Source organism: Aulonocara stuartgranti, assembly GCF_965226115.1.
Source record: "Aulonocara stuartgranti genome assembly, chromosome: 16".
Taxonomy (NCBI): Eukaryota; Metazoa; Chordata; class Actinopteri; order Cichliformes; family Cichlidae; genus Aulonocara; species Aulonocara stuartgranti.
The window spans coordinates 23,274,642-23,295,629 of record NC_138952.1 but is presented as its reverse complement, the minus strand read 5'-3'; the positions used below and the strand labels follow the sequence as shown (position 1 = coordinate 23,295,629).

The following is a 20,988-nucleotide window of genomic DNA, read 5'->3' as shown; positions in this document are numbered from 1 at the left end:
TACATTTGATTATACTTTGATTGTCTATTTTCTCAATGTATTCTGTCATTTTATCTCTACTGCATAAATATACAAGGAATATTCATACAAGAAGGAGCTTCCAAATGTATTTAATCTGCAGGGGAAGAAATTGTCCTCACCCACCCTACACCCCGCCCGCGACCAAATGGAAATAAGCCCAATTCAAGCAATATACTGTATGGAAATAAGCTGGACTGAGCATAAATTGGCTCTGTCTTCTTGAGGTGAAGCACAAACAGCCCCCGGAGGTGCACATCTCAAATTCTTAGATTCCCTTTTTAGATTTTTCTTGGCGCTCTTCTGGGAGAGAGATTTTAATCCTAATGCTTAGAAAACAAACACAGCCTGAATGGCGCCGAGTGCCTGAGAAATCTGAAACCCTGAATAATATGTATCCCCGTCTTTTTCCTCCAAAGCAACAGCCACAACCTGTGGTTTGGGAAGGTTTTGACATGGAGAATCATATAACTGTGTGTGTGCGTGTGTTTGTGTGCACGCACTGAGGCTCACAAATAAAAGGAACGCTTGACTGCTCAGAAAAAATGAGGTCTGTAAAGAGACGGAAAGGCCTCTTCTACCTTCCTTTAAAAAGCTATTCCTAACTACAGGAATGGCTTTTTTCAGGATTTTTCAGGATTTCTAGGGAAGAACATGTGATGAATTTTTTTTCTCTCTCTTTTGTTTTCTTTTCCAGCCTTGGTGTCACAACGGGAGAGATTTAGTCATTCTTTCTGATTGGGTGCAATTTGCCCCCTTCAGTACCTGAAGGGGGCACTGTGCTATAAGAGTTTTCACCAAGAAGGACTAAATTCTCTTTCATCTGCAGCTGCTGTTGCTTGCACTGCTGAGTATGATATCCAGAATCAGAGAGGAAGTGATGCTGCCACAATCATTTAAAAGCAGAACTCTATTTGCAATGTGCTTTAAATTTTGGAGCTTCATTTCTAAATAAATGACCCTCAATGTTTTGGTTGACGCTGTGTAAAGACAGCTTTGGCGAGCAGCACCTGTTGCAATTTGCCATTTTAAAGCAAAATGCTTTTCGCACATTTTAGAGAAGCCATCAAGCACTAATTCACCTGCAGCTTGAACTGATGCTATAATTAGTCACGTAATTGCAGACACGGTCTCACCAGACCATGGCTTGCAGGCACCATGTGTAAAGAGCAAAGTGCTGTCACGCTTTCAATTAACCACAGGGATTAAAGAAAATGCACTTCAGGTAAATCTATAAGTTCCCAGCACATCAGTATGGACCCGTGAGGCTGCTCCTCATTCATAATAGCACGGCTTTTTAAGAAGCAGTGGAGAATCTTTAAGCAGAAAAGGTGTAGCAATTTAGTAAATCAGTAAAAAGTCAACAGCGTTTATGCAGGCTGTGATTACGTTATGATTACAGCTCTGCGGGCTACATAAATGATGACTGTGCTGGATTGGTTTAATTGCAGCACATGTCTGTGGTGGTGGAAATGATTAGAAAATGTTACTAGATTAAACTGAATGTGGTGCATGTAACTCTCATTCATAGTAAGTATCTGTAAAGGCCACAGCAGCCGTTGAGACGTGTATAGGTTTCATCCATATACAGTCATCCAAAAAAAGAAATGCATTCTTTTTTCAGTCCTGAGGTTTTATAAATCATCTGGTTTTTATCATGGCCTAACATCACTTAACTACAACGTCAGATGAACAATTACACATACATGATGAAATTATTTATTTAACACAAATGAAACCTAACTGCAGAAGCAGCGTGTGGAAATACTAAGTGCACCCTGTGATTCAGTAGCTTGCCTTTAGCAGCAATAATTTGATTGTTTACTGTATGACTCCGTCTCTCACATGTTGTGGAGGAATTTTGTCCCAGTCTTCTTTAAAACATTGCATCAGTTCATGGAGGTTCAGGAGCAGTTGTTCATTGAGCATTGGCAGTGACCCATTGAAACATCTGGATTCTTATCTTTTTCAGACATTCAGCTGTAGATTTGCTGCTGCGCTGGAGATCACTGTCCTGAAGTAGCTCTGCACATTATGATCAAACATCTTCACTTCTTGTCTGTCATACATCCAAAGACAGAAGTCTGGTTGTTTTGTTCAGACACAATTTTACCAGGCCTAACCTGTGTTGCCATGTTCTTTTTGGAAAGAAGAAGCTTTCTCCTGGTAGTCCTTCCAAACCAGCCATATTTGTTCAGCTTTAATCTAATTGCACTATCATGAATTGTAACAGTCTGAAATGCATCTCTTGGGTTTTTTGCAGTTTCTTTGAGCATTGCATGGTCTCACCATGGGGTGAATTTGCTGGGACCTCCACTCCTGGGAAGATTGGCAGCTATTTTAAATATTTTCCAATTGTAAAAAGTCTTCCACACTGCAGAAAGATGAACATCATATTTGTTTAGAAATGGCCTTTTAAACCTTCCCATATTGATGCACACAACAGTTTCTTCTGTAAGATCAATGCTGATGCACACCTGAATGCTTCAGACCAGCAAACTATCAAAACTCCTACTATAATAGAGACACTCACACTCGCTGCTGATCAGTTAATCAACGTACCCTCTTAAACCAGGTGGAGGCAGTAAGGATCTACTTAGTTTTTCACATTGATTCTGCAATTTGGTGTAATTTTGCTAATTTTTTATGCCCTGATTTGTAGAAGCTTAGAATTTAAAATGGGTGTACTTTCTTTTCCCCAAGTGTACAGTACATGTACACATTATATTCACACATGGCGTTTCCCATTTTTTAATGGGTTTCCAATTACCTTATCTTTCAGTCATTGGACTATTACGAGTGTGTAAAATTGGTACTTTAGCATACACAGTCTGGGAAAGCATGACCAGGTTCAGTAGTTGCAGCCTTGTTAATGTCACCTGCAGTAACTGTGTTAAATAAAAATCTATTGAAGGAGTAACAAACCATACCAGCACTTCCTCTGTTCATTATGCAAAGCACAGCTGGCTGTTTTGTTGACTGACAACAGCTTATCACCTCGCTTCTGCAGACATGAAGTCATTTTTTCGACTAGATCCCTACTCGTCTTCATTGCTCTAATCCCTGACTCACAAAGGGCAATGTTGATTCAAAAGCGACTCAGCTTTATAGGCAAAGGTCTTTTTTCCCTCTCCCCCACCTTTTTATTCAATAAGACAAGATTCCCATGGATGTCTAAAGTAGTGTGAGGTAAATATGACACATTGACCAGAGCAGGTTAGTTTTCTTTATATGATGAACATGACTCACTGTGAGCAGTGCTCTCCCACTCGTATTTAAGGTTTCACAAAGAAGAACGTTTTTCTTCTTTTATTAAAGAGCAGTATCTTTGCTAGGAAAAAGACTACCGACTGAAAAACGTAATTATCCAAGACATGAAAACAATAAAAAGCAAAGTATTTCTTCTCATCTTCCAATCAGGACCACGAACATCCGTGATTTCGCTCGATGTCCTTAAAGAACACTGATTGATTTTTGTTTCCTCTGGATAGTGGATGAGAAAGGAAAGCTACCACTGGTGACAAGATGCATTTGAATTGCTTTTCCAGTTGGCAGGGAAAAGAAAAGGAGTGCAGAAAGTGTTACACGTCTCTAAAATGATAAGACTACATGGTCACAGCTGGGGCACCCTGATATGCTTGAGACCGCAATATGCCGGAGGTGACAAGGGACCAAGTTTTCTGTCCTCATATTAATTCATCGTGCCTCTGCCTTAAATCTGAGCGTGAGTTGGAATACAGATTTTCAGTTAAGCATTTTCTACTCTTTATGTGGTGTTTTTGTGTGTATGTTTTGAGCAGCAGAAGAAGAACGGAGGAGCACAGTCATTTGCCAAGACTGAATTTGATCAAATCCACATGCGAGGGGTTATGCTCTACTCACATTTTCTATTTGGAGTCTGCCGGATGCTGCTGCACTATTCATCAAAGTAGCACTACCTCTCGGTCTGCTGTATATGCTCAAGAATTGTCCTGACAGGAGGACAGATGTGTGCAGCAGTACATGTGAGTGCATGTCACCTTTCCATAAATTGCCAAGTCTCTGTTCCCTTCGCTTTGTGCTTACTTGTCGCCCAGGATTGAAGTTAATTAGGATTTTATCAGAAGAAAACTTAAAAGAAAGGATAGCACTCTCTCAGAGCTGCCCTTTTATTTGATGTCAGGAGATTCATTTTCACGTTTGGACTGCACACACTGCTACAGAGGCAGACAGTGTTGCACAGAGATTGTGTTTGCACTGTCCACCCACAGCATCCAGCCCACTGCTACTCTAGCTGAGGCAAAAATGTCTTTTACCACCTAAAGGTCATTACCATTTTGCCTGTTTACACCAGGTACATTTGAAATATCATAAGCGACACAACCTGTAAACATCACCCCTTTTCACCTTCACGCCACTTCTATTCTCCATACCTACAGATACAAAATACTTTTTTTTTACAGTTCTGAAAAGACCTGCTGATAAAATAGATGGATAAATGGATGGATAGAGAAAGTGTCAGTTCCTCAAGTGGCAAGTTGAGGGTGGATCTCAAAAGTGACAGAATCCTTATTGAGGTTTAGCAGTCATGTGACTACTACCATATTGGCTCAAAATGTTACAAGGGAAAAATGTGTATTCTCCAACCAAATGGTGAGCGATTGGCAAAGGCTGATGGCAGAAATCAATTTGCGAATGCCCCAATCAAACAGGCCTAGAGACAGTCAGCAAGCGTCATCCCTCACTAGGAAAAGATGTGCATTCCCTGATTGGTGGGCAATAACCTCTATGTGATTGCTTCGGTTGCTAGCAGATTGCCATGGTTTGCATGGAACATGCTGACTTGTCTGTTGGCCTTCAAAGCAAAAGCTATGTTTTCAATAAATTGTCGGTTACAGCGCTGAGGCAGAGCTTTTACTTTGAAGGTGAATGTTTTCAGTTTTCAGCCTGCATCTGACTTTTTCAACTTTTACTACCGTTGACATTATCCTGCAGCTTTTAGCAAGCTTAGTTTAGAAGCTGCGTTCAGCCTATAATTTTGTTGGCCCAAGCAAGTCTACAATGAAATAACATAATCTAATCTAGAGTTGATAAAAGCATGCATGACTGTGTCTGGATTTCTTCTGAATAAGCTTGAACTAATTAGATTTTATGGGATGACTTATATTTTTTTTTAAAAATGCTCTGGATTTATCATGTAAAGAGAGTTTGCTGCTGGATAACTCTGTAGCTCTACCCTTTTCTCCAAATGTGTTCATGCTCTCATTCAAAAACCAGGATCACATACTGAAGGCTTCAGAACAAGTTCGCAAATAATCTTTTTGTGTCTTTGTTTTATACACAAAAGTTCTTCTGACTTTTTATGTTTAATTGTATTAATAGAGCAAAAGAAAAACACAAAACATTTTTGGCTCTAAACCTTTACTCAAGCTTGAAAGGAAATTTGGTTTCTTAATAAACAAACAGACCTTGAGTGAGACCTTGAACTGTGAAAGAAATTACTCAAGAATAACAACAACAACGCTTCATCCGGAAGAAGAGAGAGCATAATTTATGAACACAGACAAGAGGATGTACAAATCAAATTTTAGAAAAACTGTAGGCAGACGCTGTTTGAGTTCTTCAGTTGTTGCACAAACTATCAGAGTGGAAAGTTACACTTAATGACTTTGTTTAGGTCCAATTTAAGTCATACTACAGATGTAAGTCAAACGTATAGTATTCTTATTAAGATGTGGTTAAAGTGATAGTGAGGCAATATATGCTTATATTGGGCAATGGTTGAAATTTCATATTAGGTCGAAATGAGAGTAGTTTTTATTATATTATATTATATTATATTATATTATATTATATTATATTATATCAAACAGTTATGGCAGTGTGATTCTGCACAGGCCGGAGGGAGTTGAGTAGAGAGTGTTAGTGGATGTGCATGGTTTCTGCTCATTCACAGCTGGCAATGCCAGCATCCACTTTTGTTCCTCTCTCTCTTTCTCTGAATAGCCATATGGGCAACTCAATAATCCTCTGGATAACCCGAAGCCAACCTTAGGCTGAAACAGCCTGATTAAAGCCACACCGACAAGAAAACATTTGCAGTCTTTGCTTTAAATGATCGTGTAACACACACGAGTGAATCATGACTGTATATGTAATATTTTGCTGTTGTAGACTGCAGTTTCAGTGATTTTAAAAACACAAAAGAAAAGCAGGTGAATGTCTGAATTGGTTTGAACAGCCTCACTCTAATCCTTGCTTTTATTTGGCTTTAAATAGGATCCTTTTGTGGAACTCCAACTACTCTAGACAAATCAGTCTGTGTAGATTATGCAACTCTATGTTGAGCTTGGTATAACAGACAATTTGGCTCCATGGTTTTAACCACCCAGATGCAGGAGGTCATGTTACAGAGGACTGATTACCAAAACCTCCTTATGTAAAATAAAAAGCTGAATAAAGATGCATAGACAGGATTTGGATTATTTCTTTAAGTCACAATATTTCAAATGTCACTATAAAAATTATGTAAAATGAATTATTAACATATATTTGTTTGTTTATTCATTTGCTGTCATAGCACCATCCTGTGCTGTAGAGGCAGCTGTTTACAGTGAAAAGTACCAACAACCCCCCCTGCACACTACCTTCTTATCACCAAACAACTGACAGGCGCTGTTGGGTGACACAGTGGAGCATTTAGCATCTAAACAGTCAGATGTTTCCTGACCAAGAATGGAGCTAGAGGAGCAGAACTGCTTTACATTCATCACTCTCCGGGAACAAGACTCCAGAAAAGATGCTAATTATGCTCTGCAGCTGTGCCATGGATAAATAAACAATTGTTTGCAAACTAAATTTAAAGCACAGTAATTTCCATCTTGTGCACACAGTTATTTTCAGCTCTCCCAAAGGCGCCATTCTCTCATAGTAGAAAGTAGAAAGAACAGTCACCTTGAATCTGACAATGTGATTTTGCGCTATATAAATTGAATTGAACTGAAAATTATTTGTTTAGCACCAAAGCACAACAACAGTTGCCTCTAGGCACTTTATATTATATTTATATACAGTATAGCCTATTTAGACCCGCTTGTGAACTCATGCCTGCAGCTGTGCTCGATGAAAGGTAATCCAGCAGGATGTGTAACTTTGGTTTGCTTTTAAAGCAGGTCAGTCCACATTTCTCCCTTCTTCCGCTCTATAAAGCTCTCCAACAGGAAGAATATAGTTTGGTCAAGTAGCTCCATGTCAGAATCTAAATGCAGCAGGGGGGTTTCAGGTTTCGAGTTAGTGCGGAACATTTCTTTGAATGTGTGCAAAGACCAGACTGGTGACACACCAGTTTGAAGCATATTTTTAACAGCACATCTTTTCAGAGCTGCACACTTCCACAAAACAACACTTTCAGTGCCTGACTGTGACTCTGCTGCCTGACATGGATGAGCTGTCTGTGTACGCTTTTAGACACCAATATAAATTTGGCTTCTCTACGCTACACTAGGATGCAGCACGCTGTGTCCTGTTCTGCCTTTGGTTGATGTCAGCCTCGTGTTCTCTCCTCTCAGACATTAGTAGCACTTATAGATGTTCTCAGAGTGTATATTATGTCTAAAGATGTGTCATCTTTCTGTTTTCTTGCCCTGTCAAAACAGTTTTTTCTCGCGGTTGTGCTGCGTGTCCTGTAAAAGAATCTAACTTTATCTTTACTGCGTGTTTAGTCATAAAGACCCACTGAGACAGGCTTATGTGCCATGGAGCCACAGTTGTTGAATTTAGGAAAGCTATCACTGTCTGTGTAGATAAAAGCAAAGGTTCTTTCTCATCCATGGTTTAATTCTCCACTAGAAGTTTAGTCTCTTGACTTGACTGAATATACCTGTTGTTGCTCTGACTTTGAAGAAACGCAGGACTGTTGGGTGAATAGATTCCTGAAAAAGAAGCAGGCCAATCGAAATGGGACTTTATTGTTACCGCTGCAGCAAGCGGGCAATATTTCATCTGAAAAGCACCACTAGAACGTGAAGCTGTCAGTCCTGTCTTTTGTTTGTGGCCCATTCAGCATCATTATCTCCCTTGCACTGCTGTAATTACTGTATGGTGAATAGCTTTCCAGAACTCATCATTTCCTGCACTGTAAGCTTCTTGTTTTGTTCAGGCTACAGCAGAGGAGCAGAGCTATTGTCAGTATATTGATATTAACAATTTTCATGATGGCAACACAGGAGGAGGGTTTGCGCATATGCTCTGTGTACACAAAGAAAGAAAATGGACATCGAGGAGAAATTGGAGGATGAAATAGCGCCGAGAGTCTCTGAAACATCAAAGAATTGACCTCAGCTGTGCTCTTTGTGAAGAAGAAACCACAGAGGAGCACGATAGCGTGGGGCCTGATGCAGGTATTAACGCTTGATTTGTATGAAAGAACTCCTCTAATTTCTTTACAGTCAGACTTTCAGTAATTTAATTTAGACTTAAAGGTTGCAAATGGGTTAGTTCAACTTTCTAGGCCTTATGTCCCGAAGTCCCAAGCGTACGGGTCGTTGATACGCCAGCTGCTATCTTCTTCATACTTGACTGCAGACCCGTGGGGAATGAGGCTGAAGCTGCGGCGGGAACAGGACGCCCTTTAGGGATTCCTCCAGAGCCGTGGCTCCTAAATCACTGTTTGACAATTTGTTTGTGTTGGATGAACGCTCATCATTCATATTCACATTCTGAAGGCTGTCTGTAGAGATAGGAAATTAAATTCCAATAATGTTCTTTCTCATATCCTTAGATGTTCAGCATAACTACAAAACCTGTGTCATTGCTCCAGTGCACACAAGGCTAAATGAAAGACTTTCCACCTTGGGGGGCAAAGGTAAATCCTGTGCTGTCTTGTGTATTTTATTAGCCGCTCTCACAATTATCTCAATTAAATTCTGACTTTGCATATGAAAACTATACTCCCTGAAGATCATGCTGACATGATTAAATACTGGCGCAGACTTTAATTAATGTAAATATCCCTCTGCTAGGCTCCCTCGGTATGCCTTTTTCTCTGATTGACTACACCACAAATTCCACAGTTGGAAAACAAAGTTTGTGTACTCAGGAAGAGGAGGTTGTATCCTCCTCTTCCTTTATTGTCTGTTTGCAGTTTAGCCATTACCTCTGTTCATCATTAAACCCTGTGAGTGCTCCGGAGTCATACACAAAGCAAAGAGAAAAGCTGAGCTTATTAGAGTGTTTGGCTTGTTAACTTGCTAATGGCCTGGGTGTTTGCTCTAGGTTATCATGAAAACTTCACTTATGTCCATTTATCTCTAAACTCAATTTCATGCTCTCCTGAGCTGATACTTTATGTCCTCAGGAGGAGGAGATATGAGGGTTTGAGCGGAGTGGATCATCCTTGTGCCACGCATGCTACATGTGGATGTAGTGTTTGTAGAAAAACACTTTCAGGAACGACCAAGAAAAGGTAAAGTCTTCAGACCCACAAGAGTGCCGCTGCGTTGCTGAGACAGTTTTTTTTTTTTAGTTCTTCTACTTGTGTACTTGTGTGAGAACTATTTAAAAATGGGAACAACTCAAAGGTATTACAAAGTATTATGATTGTTGCATCCATCCATCCATCCATCCATCCATCCATCCATCCATCCATCCTGCTGTCTTAGAGGCAGGGTACACCCAGGACATTGCAGGATTGTTGTATTTATTAATAATTACTGCAGTGATTATGATAACTACATATGCAATATACTGTATATTATTATGTTATTATGAATTTCCTCTTACTTAGTGGACTGGATGATATGCTTTCCTGCTCATCAGTGTGTATGTACTCTTTAAGACGTCAACCCTCAACACATCATTATAGCCCCCATAGCCTCCTTGTAGTTGCTATGGTTTCCATAGATGAATTGTTTCGGCCTTTGAAGGGCCTTTGATTTTCCATCTATAGTACTATATACAGTTTTCTTTTCTACCTGTGAGATCTCAGCTGTGTGGCAGTCAGCAAGTAGCAACAAAACATCTTCCAGCTACAAGTGAATTCTCTTCCTGTGATATTAGTTTCTGTAGTTCGACAGTTCTGCAGCTCCGTTCATATCATTTTGGAGAATAATCCCTTTACCTAATTAACAACAGCCACGAAGGCGGGCAATTTTTGATAAACAGCCGCTTCTCATTGTGATGCCAGCCACTTGAGGATGTTACACTGAGCATTTTTCTCCAAACTACTGATTGATTTCCAAGGCTTTGGCTCTTTACGGCTTCACATGAATCATACAGGCTATTTCGAGCTCTCGGATCTCAAAGGGAGTGGACATAATTTGAGTTATATATCCATCAAGCACACTTCATTTGTATTTTAAAACACTAAAAGCCTAAACACTTATTTGTAAAAAGCATGAATTTGTCTTCTTTAGTTTAAAGGGATTTGGGTTGCTTTAAAGGATTTAAACAATTAGCCTGGCTAAGCCCTGCCCAAATCGGCATCAATAAAGATAATAAATATACATGCTGTTTCGTGGTAAATCCATAATAAAATATGGTGTAAAAGCATCGATTTATGGCTTTATGGAGTGGTTATGTGCTGGACTGCTTCTTAGTTGTTTCTTAGTTAGTGAAAACATCTTGAAGCCTTGACTTGAGCATTTTGCGCGTCACCATTTTGGTGTTTTGAAATTGGAAATGACAGGTGAGAGGTAGATCAGAATTTATGCTCGTGATGTAGGCTGCAAAGCATTCCCTGCATGACTGGCTTTTAGACTGACAAAACAAACTCATCAGAGAAATGTGAGGTCATGTATCAAATGAGTTGAAGGGTTCTTTTCTTACAGACTTCCATATAGTCTGAGACAAGAGGAGTAGCTTTTTGAGTAGAGTAGTGATTTAAGGCACTTAAATCACCACCAATATCGGATTTTTAAGACCAACATTTGTCTAACATTTTTCTTTAGTCTTAGCGCAAAGTTAAAGCGGGCTGCATCCTCACACTAAACTTCTGTGCTATGAGTGGAATGAGTCTTCTTGTCGAGCTCCCAAAAAGAAGGGATTTCCCAAAAATGTTTAACAATTTTATTATATGTTTAAAACTTAAGTGATGTGATTTTAATGATATTAAAAGTAGACCCACATAACCTTTTCTTTATTAAAATGTGTGGATGCTTTGAAGCAGAGACCGAAAACGCTGTTTGTTTGTTGTAGCTCCTCGTTTTTTGTGCTCATTAATCCTCCCGTGCCCTTTAGTAATCTCCACCAACCAGCCTGATTTCCTAACTGAGAAGTGGCAGCTGTTGACCTCTTCTGTAGAGACAGATTTAACTCTAACTGATTTGAGCAGGTTGATTTATTATACTTTTTTCCAATTGTAGATCTTGCCAAAAAAAAAAAAAATATCAGCTTATTCACCAGCTGGATCGCAGCTGCTGTAGGCTGTATTTCCTACAAAACACCACCCTCTGTCTTCCTGACAAACCCTCTTCAATCTAATATGTAATCAATACCACTAATTTGCTGTCCCATCAGGCTTCATCCTGTCTACTGAATGCGTTGCACCGGGTCAATGGCTACCCAGGTGGGGGAGAGATTAGCCAGCTAAGCGAACAGGATGAAGCAGAAGATTCACCCTGGGTGAAGTTGGTTGCTTACTTCAGTTCTGTAACGGCTGGTGGGAGGCTGATGGGAAAACCTGCTATCCTTGGAGATCAGGGCACAGCTGGGTCGTGAGGGTGCAAACACACCTGCTTTCTGGTAAGAGTGAAAAAGAAGGAACAGCACAGAACAGATAAATAGGCAGTTTTTAAGCCGGCAGATGTTGTTGTTGTTTTATTAGTTTTTCTTGTCTCTTGCATCAATAAAATTTCATCTGTTGAAATCATGTGTAAAGTAGGCAAATCAATATACAGTATTCAATATGTACCAACCTGTTATAAGGCGATGATGAGAGTGTCAATTACTTTACTCATTTCCTGGCATTACCATTAGGCCATTACATAATTTCTTTATTATATAATTGTTCTTGTTCATTAATGGCGTTACGGGAGAGGGAGCCAAGTACCAGTCAGCTGTGATTATACCTGTAACTCTAATAAGCATAAATAGCCCGTCATAAGCCAATGAAAAGGTCGGCTACAAAGCACACCATATCACATAGCACGTTGCTGACAATCATGTCGCTGCACCAAGATTTAGTCGTGGATGAGTCACTGAATTTCAGCCCACCTCTGCATTTCAGCATCATATCTTATACTTATCACCTCACACTTCCTAATCCATATTTCATTGCAGACTGTATGAAGGATTAAGTCTTTCTCCAGTTGAAACAATTCCTTGTTAGAAGACAAGAAGGATTTTTCCTATCTGTTACACAAAGGTTTTTGCACTAGAAATTTGCTGAGTTTCAGAAGATCCCTTTGAAATTCTCTTCCCACTTCATAAGAGGAAAAACCTGGCTGTGAATGTAGCTGCTTTGCTAACAAAATGTGGCTGGTAGAAATCTTTTCAGATGTTCCACGTCAGCAATATGAGCTGAATGTGGTCGACTAAAGAAGAAAAACGGGAAATGAGACAATATGATTGCCTACAACACTCTGAGAGTATTGGAGTAGGAAACCGAGGCCGGTAATTAGGTCTCTGTAAATTCAATTGACTTCCTCACCGATTCGAGCAAGCATTTATTGTGAGGGTTGAACTGTGGTTCAGTCTGTTACAAGTAGATATTCATTTAAGTCAAATCGCCAGCTGTCTCCTTGAATTGAACTGATAAGTTACGCATATTTAAACTCGAGCTTCATACACATACCCCACAGCCGGGCTCTCATTCCCAGGATCCCACCGCCAAGCATGCAACAACAAAGGAGGCTGACCAGTGAGGGCTCAACATCAAAGCAGTTTGGGCTTGGTGCACCCCGCTCCTGCAGCACAAATACAGCGAATCATGCATACAGAGGAAATTCAGTGGATATCATAACTTGATGAAAGTGTACACAAAAAATGATCACATGGAAACACTTTCACGTGTTTCACTGTTTAGCCAATCACACAACCACACACTGACAGAAGTGATTAAAATTTTGTTTGTCACACTCAGAGCTTCAAAAAGAAACATAACAAGAAAACTAGATGCCACCCTGGCATCATGTGACCTTTACACCTCCTGAAAAATCTTCCTCAGCGGTGGTGTTGCTTAAATGTCAGCTGCCTCAGCGCGATCCTTGTTTCAGAGTGAAAAAGAAATGCACTGAGTGCAACTCCTCAGGCCACCTGTCCTACTGCCGTCATCAGCCACAATATGATGCCTCGTTGTACGGCAAATATTTACAGCTTGGCTGCGTCTTCAACAGTCACTTACACAGTATCATGTTGAACCGCAGTTCTAGTTAATCACTGCGCTGAGCAAAGTAAACAAGCGCATTAATAATTAAAAGAATTTAGCATGGCAGTAGGCGCCCCAGCCTTTAGATAAAGAGTGAAATCCAAGCTGGCAACGTTTTCTCAGTGCTCTTAAATCTTTTTCCTTCCCACCATCTCATCTAATCCGGCACTTGGGTTTGATCCAGTTGAAATGATGAAGGAGACGCTGCCTTATCGCACTCAACCCCCTAAACCCACTTCCATTTCTACTAAGGTATTTTTCTTTGCAGCAATCTCATGTAAGATACCCTACCTGCTCCCACTTTAAACACAGAGGAGAGATTAAAGTTGTGACACTACATCTTCGACTGCTGGTGTAATACAGCGTTGCATTAGTGTTTACTACTGCAGGGTTCAGATCAATGATTATGACAGCACTTTATCATAGTCAGGCAGTTCACTGGTTTTCCCAGCAGCTCTTCGAGTGTCTGACTGAGCCAAGCGTCTTTCCGGGTGCGCTGTGGGAGATCCAACTGAGGGACTGTTGCAAAGAGGAGAAAATACAGTTTTTGAGTCAATACAAAAGTGGCTTTTTGATTGCGGCCTGCTGAGCTCAGTGTGATAATGGCCAAGATTGACACACAATTAAAAGTTTCTCTGTGAGAGTTGGGTCAGTGCCGTAAGAATAATGAGCGCCATGATGTCTCCTGGGTGACTCATAAAACAGTCTGAAATCTTGACTAGCCTTGAATTCTTACAGTAAAAGTGGAACTTTCAATTTAATTATGCTTGAAATATAGTGACTTTCATTAGGTGTAATTACCATCAGTATGGAAAAGGCTCATATCTAAGGAAAAGGCTCATATCAGTGTTATTTAGTGTCCTCTATTACAAAAAATCAAGGGTCCCTTTTTTCTTCATCTATTTATTATTGAAAATTTACAGAGAATACAACTTTTAGGTGACGAATGAAACATCACATTTTTGTCATAAACCTGGAAGCCCACTAAACTAAAGGGCTTTGTTCATATGGCAACAACTTTTCAATACTTTCTGCAAATCTCCTGTTCCACCACATCCCAAAGGTGTTCGACTACATTATGAGCTGGTGACTGTGGAGCTATCGGAGTACAGTGAACTTATTGTCATGTTCAAGAAACCAGTTTGAGAGGATTTTAGCTTTCTGGCATGGTGTTTTATCCTCCTAGAATCAGGAATCAGATGATGGGTACACGGTGAACGAATGATGCTTAAGGGTCCTTAAGTGTGCAAGAAAAAAAATCCCATGATTTTTTTCTTACACCCCATGATATAAAAGCAGGATGGATCCATGCTTTCAAGTTGTTTACAGCAAGTTCTGATCCAACCACCTGGATCAATAATCAGAAATCAAGACTCATCAAACCACACAACATTTTTCCAATCTTGTATTGTCCAATTTAGGTGAGCCTATGAGAACTGTAGTTTCCTGTACTTAAGTGGCAGGAGTGGCATGTGGTGTGGTCTTCTGCTGCTGTAGCCCATCTACCACAAGCTTTGACGTGTTGCTTGGCCACAGATGCTCTTCTGCATAACGAGTGGTTATTATAGTTGCTGTTGCCGTCTTGATACTCGTGTCTGACTATTCTCCCCTGACCTCTAACACCAACAGGGTATTTTGACCCAGAAACCTGCATATTTTCTCTTTTTCAGACTATTCCCTCTAAACCCCGCAGATGGTTGTGTGGGAGAATCCCAATAGATCAGCAGTTTCTCAAATACACAGACCAGCCCATCTGACTCCAACTAACCTAAAATATTCCATCTTTGACATACCACCAAATAAAAATAAATAAAATCAAAAAGTCTTACAGGATCAATTATCATTTTCAATGCTAGAGTCCACACATGTAGAAAAATGTGCACTTGCCACACATCGATGAAATCTGTTCACAGTGAACACACAGAAAGATTTGTGAATTTTCCATTTCATTATGCGCTCGTTTCAAATGCATCTTTTTTTTCTTTAATACTGTGATACTGATACAGCATCTCTCCTTAATTACTGCACTTAGTGGATGGAAATATTGCATAGCCTATCCAATCACAGTGTTAATTTACAGGCATTCGCAAGTCGGTTGTGTCTCTCACTTTGCTTTATCCCTCAACCAATGAGTTTGAAGGTTGTGAGAAGAGAGAGAGAGATTTACTGAATCTTCATATAGGAACTGATGTACATGCCCACATGCCTTTGAAGGATTGTGGCAGCAGTTACATTCCTTTTTTTTTTAAATAAAATCTCTGGTGTGATGTTTTTCTAACATTAAAATAACTCCATTGATGCTTGCCAGAACAGCCACTCTAAGCTTTGCCTCAAGGAAGAAGCAGAACATTTGATTGGGAATTTCTGTCAAACAGAGATGCATCTCTGTGCATGTCTACCAAACAGCGCTGGTAACGTTAAACAGTTTTTACGCTCGTGTCTCTGCTTAAGCGAAACTTTGCTAAATTTTAAGCACTGACATTTCATCAGCATCCTCAGCAACAGATGCAAAGTCATGTATATGTTAACCAGTATCTGCATGTATGAATGCACTTGAAAATTCGAGGTTGTCTCAGGAAAAGGAGCCTAGTTCGACCTAGTTATCTAATCAAGCTGTAACCTGTAAACAAGTTCTGCAGAAGAGGCAGACATCTGTCAGAAAAGAGTCAAGCAGATGTTGGATTTTTTTTTTCACCACTTTCTAAGGAAGTATTTCTATAGCACTCCACTCTCCATCACCACTTAACTGTGCTTGGTTCTGAACATGGAAGCAGTCACTGCTGTGATCACATATATAACACCACAGACTTTCAGCACAGCTCATAGTGTAGTTCTGCAACGCTGAAAACAATCCCCCTGTGTTAATCTACTATCTACTGGCTGCCTGTCAGAGTGTAACTCCTCAAAGAGAACTGTTTTTATTTATTTTTTAAATTTTGTTTTTAATATATAAATTAATAGGAATCCACCCAGAAGAAAGATAATCCACCTGTACTGTATCCCTGCTGCCTGGTATTGATTTTCTGTGTGTTACATAATATCTTTAGGGGCTTCCATCAACTCCTCCGATGTTTATTCTCCCGCTACAAATAGAGGATTGTCAGACAGCCAGTGTGCAGATGAGCAACACAACACAGCTCAAAGCAAGCGAGATGAAATCACCTGTGAAATGTGTGTACAGAATGTCTTTTTTTTGTTTTTTTCCCCATCAGTTCTTGCTTTGAATCTGATATGACAGATACAGACGTGTATTCCTTTTTATCTGAACACCGCAGCTGTCTCAGTGTTTGTATCAGCTTCTGAAAGTGCTGTTGTGATTTGTAGCCCTGAGACTCATATCCTTTAACGTTTCTTCATTTTCGTCTATTGTTGTTTGCAATAACAAGCAACAACGGGAGATTTTTGTTCTCAGTCTTGACTAGTGTGAATTCCAGATAATGTTACAGGGAGTTGGAGGAAATAAACTGATGCAATTTTCTTTGTTTAGCTGCGCAACGTTCTTCTGCATGTTATATATTTTAAATAGAAAAGAGAGAAGAGAATAGATGAGAAAGCAAAGGCAAAGAAAAACATGTGCATTTTTCCAGCAGCTTTGAATTCACTCATGAACATGTGGTTTGAATACAGAAACTCAGTAATTTAAGTAGTTTTAGGCTGCTGATCACTGCGGGTTTTTGTTTGTAAGTGAATCATAGCTGAAAGTTCAGTTTTTCAGCTTTAAAAAAGGAAAAAAAATAAATAAATAAATAATATCCTCAACTTATTTTTGACATATTGCTGCACTCTATGGTCTTTTCAGACCGCAAATAATCAGTCTGCATCAGTTGGCTTCTGCAGGAAATTCTATCTTCGGTCTTCTGCCCCACAGAAATGTGCAAACTCAAACAAAACATAGAAAAGGTCTGGTCTTAATCACGTAATAATAACGTGCTCCTTTTCCATGAAAACCAAACTCGTTTTTGAAAGTCAGTTATGCTTTGAAAAGCATTAGCAAGACTTTGGCAGCATCACAACTAAAATATTTGGACATGGCTCCAAACTTTCTGCATTAACCACCCTACAGAACATCAGAGGGTTCATGCATTTTTATCTTTGCACCAGTTTGTTAAAAAATACTTTGAACAAATGCGTTGTAGTATTCAACGGCGAGAGCCCCACATGGATGAAGTGACGAGCTTCTTTGTTCTTCAACTGCTGCAATGCAAAGCCCTTTTTCACTACAAGCCTCATTCACACAGTGCACAATTATTCTGACCAAGAACAACAAATTGACGTCAGTGTTATTAACACATGACATCAAAAGTCTCTTAAAAATTAAACTAGCTTACATGGGGCTGGGAATGGGGTCTAAAATTACCAATCAATCAATCAATCAATCAATCAATCAACCAATCAATCTCATAGGAAACATGTTCACCAGCCTGCTTAATACTTACTTGTTAACTTGTTAACCATTTTTGTAACCAAAATTTACACTCTCTCTTCAGTGTAAATTTTGACAATGCTTTGCTATTTAACCTACTAATAGCAGTATGCTAGCACTATTAAAGGGCACAGATTAAGGTGTTTTATCTTATGTACTTGACACCAAAAACAAAGCTTAAGGACAATTTATATCCAGAGCCATTCCTCAGCACTCCAGGAAGTTAGAGCTGAACAGGTTATGTCCCATTTTTTATGCTAAGCTACATTAGCTAGCTAGCGGTACTGACTGAGTAGCTGCAAGACTGACGCTAATTTTCATTTTGAGTGAGCCACTTACGTGACTTCATAGTAGAGTGCAGTTCTCAGTGAATGCTGTTTCACAAGCTAACTTTAATGGCTAAAGGGTAGACTGTAAATGAAACACAGGATGCTGTGGTTTCTGTAGAGGCTTGTAATTTAAGTTATTGCTGCCACAGAATCACCCAAATGTCTAAGTAGACTAAAACTATTGTTCAAATGGATTTGAAACTAACAGTAAAAGGCTCAGTGTAGTCAGTGAAAAATCTGTGAAAGACGTTGTTGCCTTTTCCTCGGTAAGACCACGATGCAACAACATACACATAGAGCTGTTGCTTGACTTCTTCCATAATGCCACTTGTGAATGTGATTTACACCTCTTTCCTTCCATTTCTGTCCATCGTGGCTATTTCTAAGCTCAGACATAAGCACTGACTTGATACTTTGGCTTTTTTTATTTATGCCTCTGCACCCTGTAATTCTGTCTCCTGTACACAAAATTGCTTCCTCTCAAAACCAAGCCAGATGTGGAAAACGTGAAACTAGACCAACGACTCCAAAAGCCTGTCCTCCGAGTTCATGTGGATACCACATTCGTGCAGACGTAACCGCATCATTGGGGATTCTACCCTGATACAGTTAGGAAAGAGAAAAAACTGTGTAAACATGCATTATTTGAAATTTCTATACATCAAAAAATACAAAATATAAACAGAGAGTTGAAAATATAAAAATATATAGTATATCATGCTTCACTGTGCAAAAAAACAAAAAAAACAAAAAATGTCTGGTGATTTAATATTTCAATGTTGAACTTCCGCTTTTGAATTTGGTGTAGTTTGATTAAAAAGATTAACTCAAGGTCTACAAGCTAGCTTTTTCTAAAGCATTCAATGATCCTGATAGAAGTGAGTAATGTGTCTTTATTATTATTGAGGTTTTATTTTGAAATATAAAAAGCTTCTACAACTGAGCAGACACCTTACTTGCTTAAAGGTGCATATAGATTAAGATTTCAGCACTCTTGCAAGTGTATTGTGTGCTTTTCTGTGCAACATGACTGCAAGATGGTAACAGCTAATGAATCGTCGACTATGAGATGTGGCTGCAATTCCTCCACTGTGTCTCCTGCTGCACTCTCCTGAGTGGAGATATGATAACACCAGAAACATAATCATTCAAGCAAGCGTTTGGGTCTTTCAGGTCAACATTTTTTATGACTATTATTTCTTTGCATCATACACATTTTGTTTGGCCTATTAACCTCCATGTCTTTTATTTGGATCTGTTCCAGTGTTGCACTGATCGGATCATTTCAAGAGACGATAGATAGATAGATAGATAGATAGATAGATAGATAGATAGATAGATAGATAGATAGATAGATAGATAGATAGATAGATTTTTGAACAAGTAAATAAAAATAAAATTCAAAACAAAATACATTGATGAGGATGGTATGATTGGAGTAAAATGTAGATGTAGATGATATATATTCTGTATGAAGCACACAGAAGCTTTTTGCATATAATAACACTGTAACAGAGGCTATCCACGGGTGAGGAAAAACAATAAAATACAACTCTGTTAAGAAACCATGACTGACTAAGGCACTCAAAAATGCATGTAAGAAAAAAACTGAAGAATAGAAAAAAAAGCAGAGCGATCTTGTAAGAAATATAACAACAAACCAACTAACATGGTGAGAAATTGTGAAATGGCTTACTACAGCGAATCTAACAAAATTCATGCAAGACAAAAAAACTATACTTTCCCAATAATTTCCTGATACAAAACAAAAGATATTGAAAATTGTTTTAATGAATTCCTTGTCAGTGTTGGTCCTGGTTTGGCCAGAGAAACTGCAGCGACTGAAGGGGAGGACTTTCCTGGATGCCAAATAGAAAAATGTAATGAACTCTTATAAGATGTGGAGATGAGAAGGATAATTATTGATGTGGAATAATCATTTAGGGGCAAGAAATCAGTGGGCTGTGATGGCACAGATATAGACTCACAGTCACTTACATTAGGCAATGTGGGTTTAGACCAAAAAAAACATGCACTACTTTTTTTTTGTTCTTTGACAAAATAACAACTGCAATATGAAAAGAAAATGTGTGCCCTGTGCCATCATACTGGTATGTTATTAGACATAGGGTAATCAGTCAAACCACTGGTTAAGATAACCTGAGTGCATTTAGCCAGATATCTTCTGGAGAGTAAGGCAATGCAGGATGTGGGGTTTTTGCCATATTCTTTTCCTTTTTGAAAGTCGCAGATGACATTGTCCTTCAGGTCCTTTTGGTTTAATAGAACGTCCATGCAGATTAGTTTGAAACATTTTTTTGTTTTTTCTAGCACATGTTAAACAAATCTCGTTCTTGACTTGTGATCGATTCTAGCCAGAGTGACATGGACGGTAATAAAATCTATACACAGGTTGTCACCTGGACACCTTAAAGACATAGGACAGACACAGATGAAAATGCAGATGTGACACGGCTTTCTGCTTGTTCTCAAAACATTAAAACAGAAATAGTCACTTGAGTTACTATTCATTTACGTAACTGTTTTTCCTGCTCAGAGGACTGGAGTCTGTCCCAGTTGTCACAGGATGCACCTTAAATAAGTCACCAGTCAATCGCAGAGAAACAGACAAACAGACCAAACAGTTCATGAAGAATCACCTCTTAACCTAATGTGCATGTCTTTAAACTCTGGGAGGAATCTAGAACAACCTGGGAAAAACCCATGCAGGCAAGGAAACACTCTGGGTTTAATTGAACACAGTCTTCTTCTTACTAACCACCATAATGCCACATTGTGAGGTCATCATCCTAAATTTCTGCCACGGCGAGAATTTTGTCCTGTGTACTCTTTGGTTGCAAGACCATTAAAACGCC

At 39.3% G+C, this 20,988-nt stretch overlaps 1 long non-coding RNA gene across 1 annotated transcript; it reads right to left on the bottom strand.

Moving 5' to 3' along the window:
* Positions 1–11,404: 11,404 nt before the first annotated feature.
* LOC309690878 lies at positions 11,405–18,371 on the bottom strand. The gene is made up of 3 exons (XR_014271823.1): positions 18,123–18,371; positions 12,788–12,899; positions 11,405–11,733 (listed from the first exon to the last, which is right to left on the bottom strand). It is a non-coding gene; the product is annotated as an uncharacterized lncRNA (long non-coding RNA).
* Between the last annotated feature and the right edge of the window lie 2,617 nt (positions 18,372–20,988).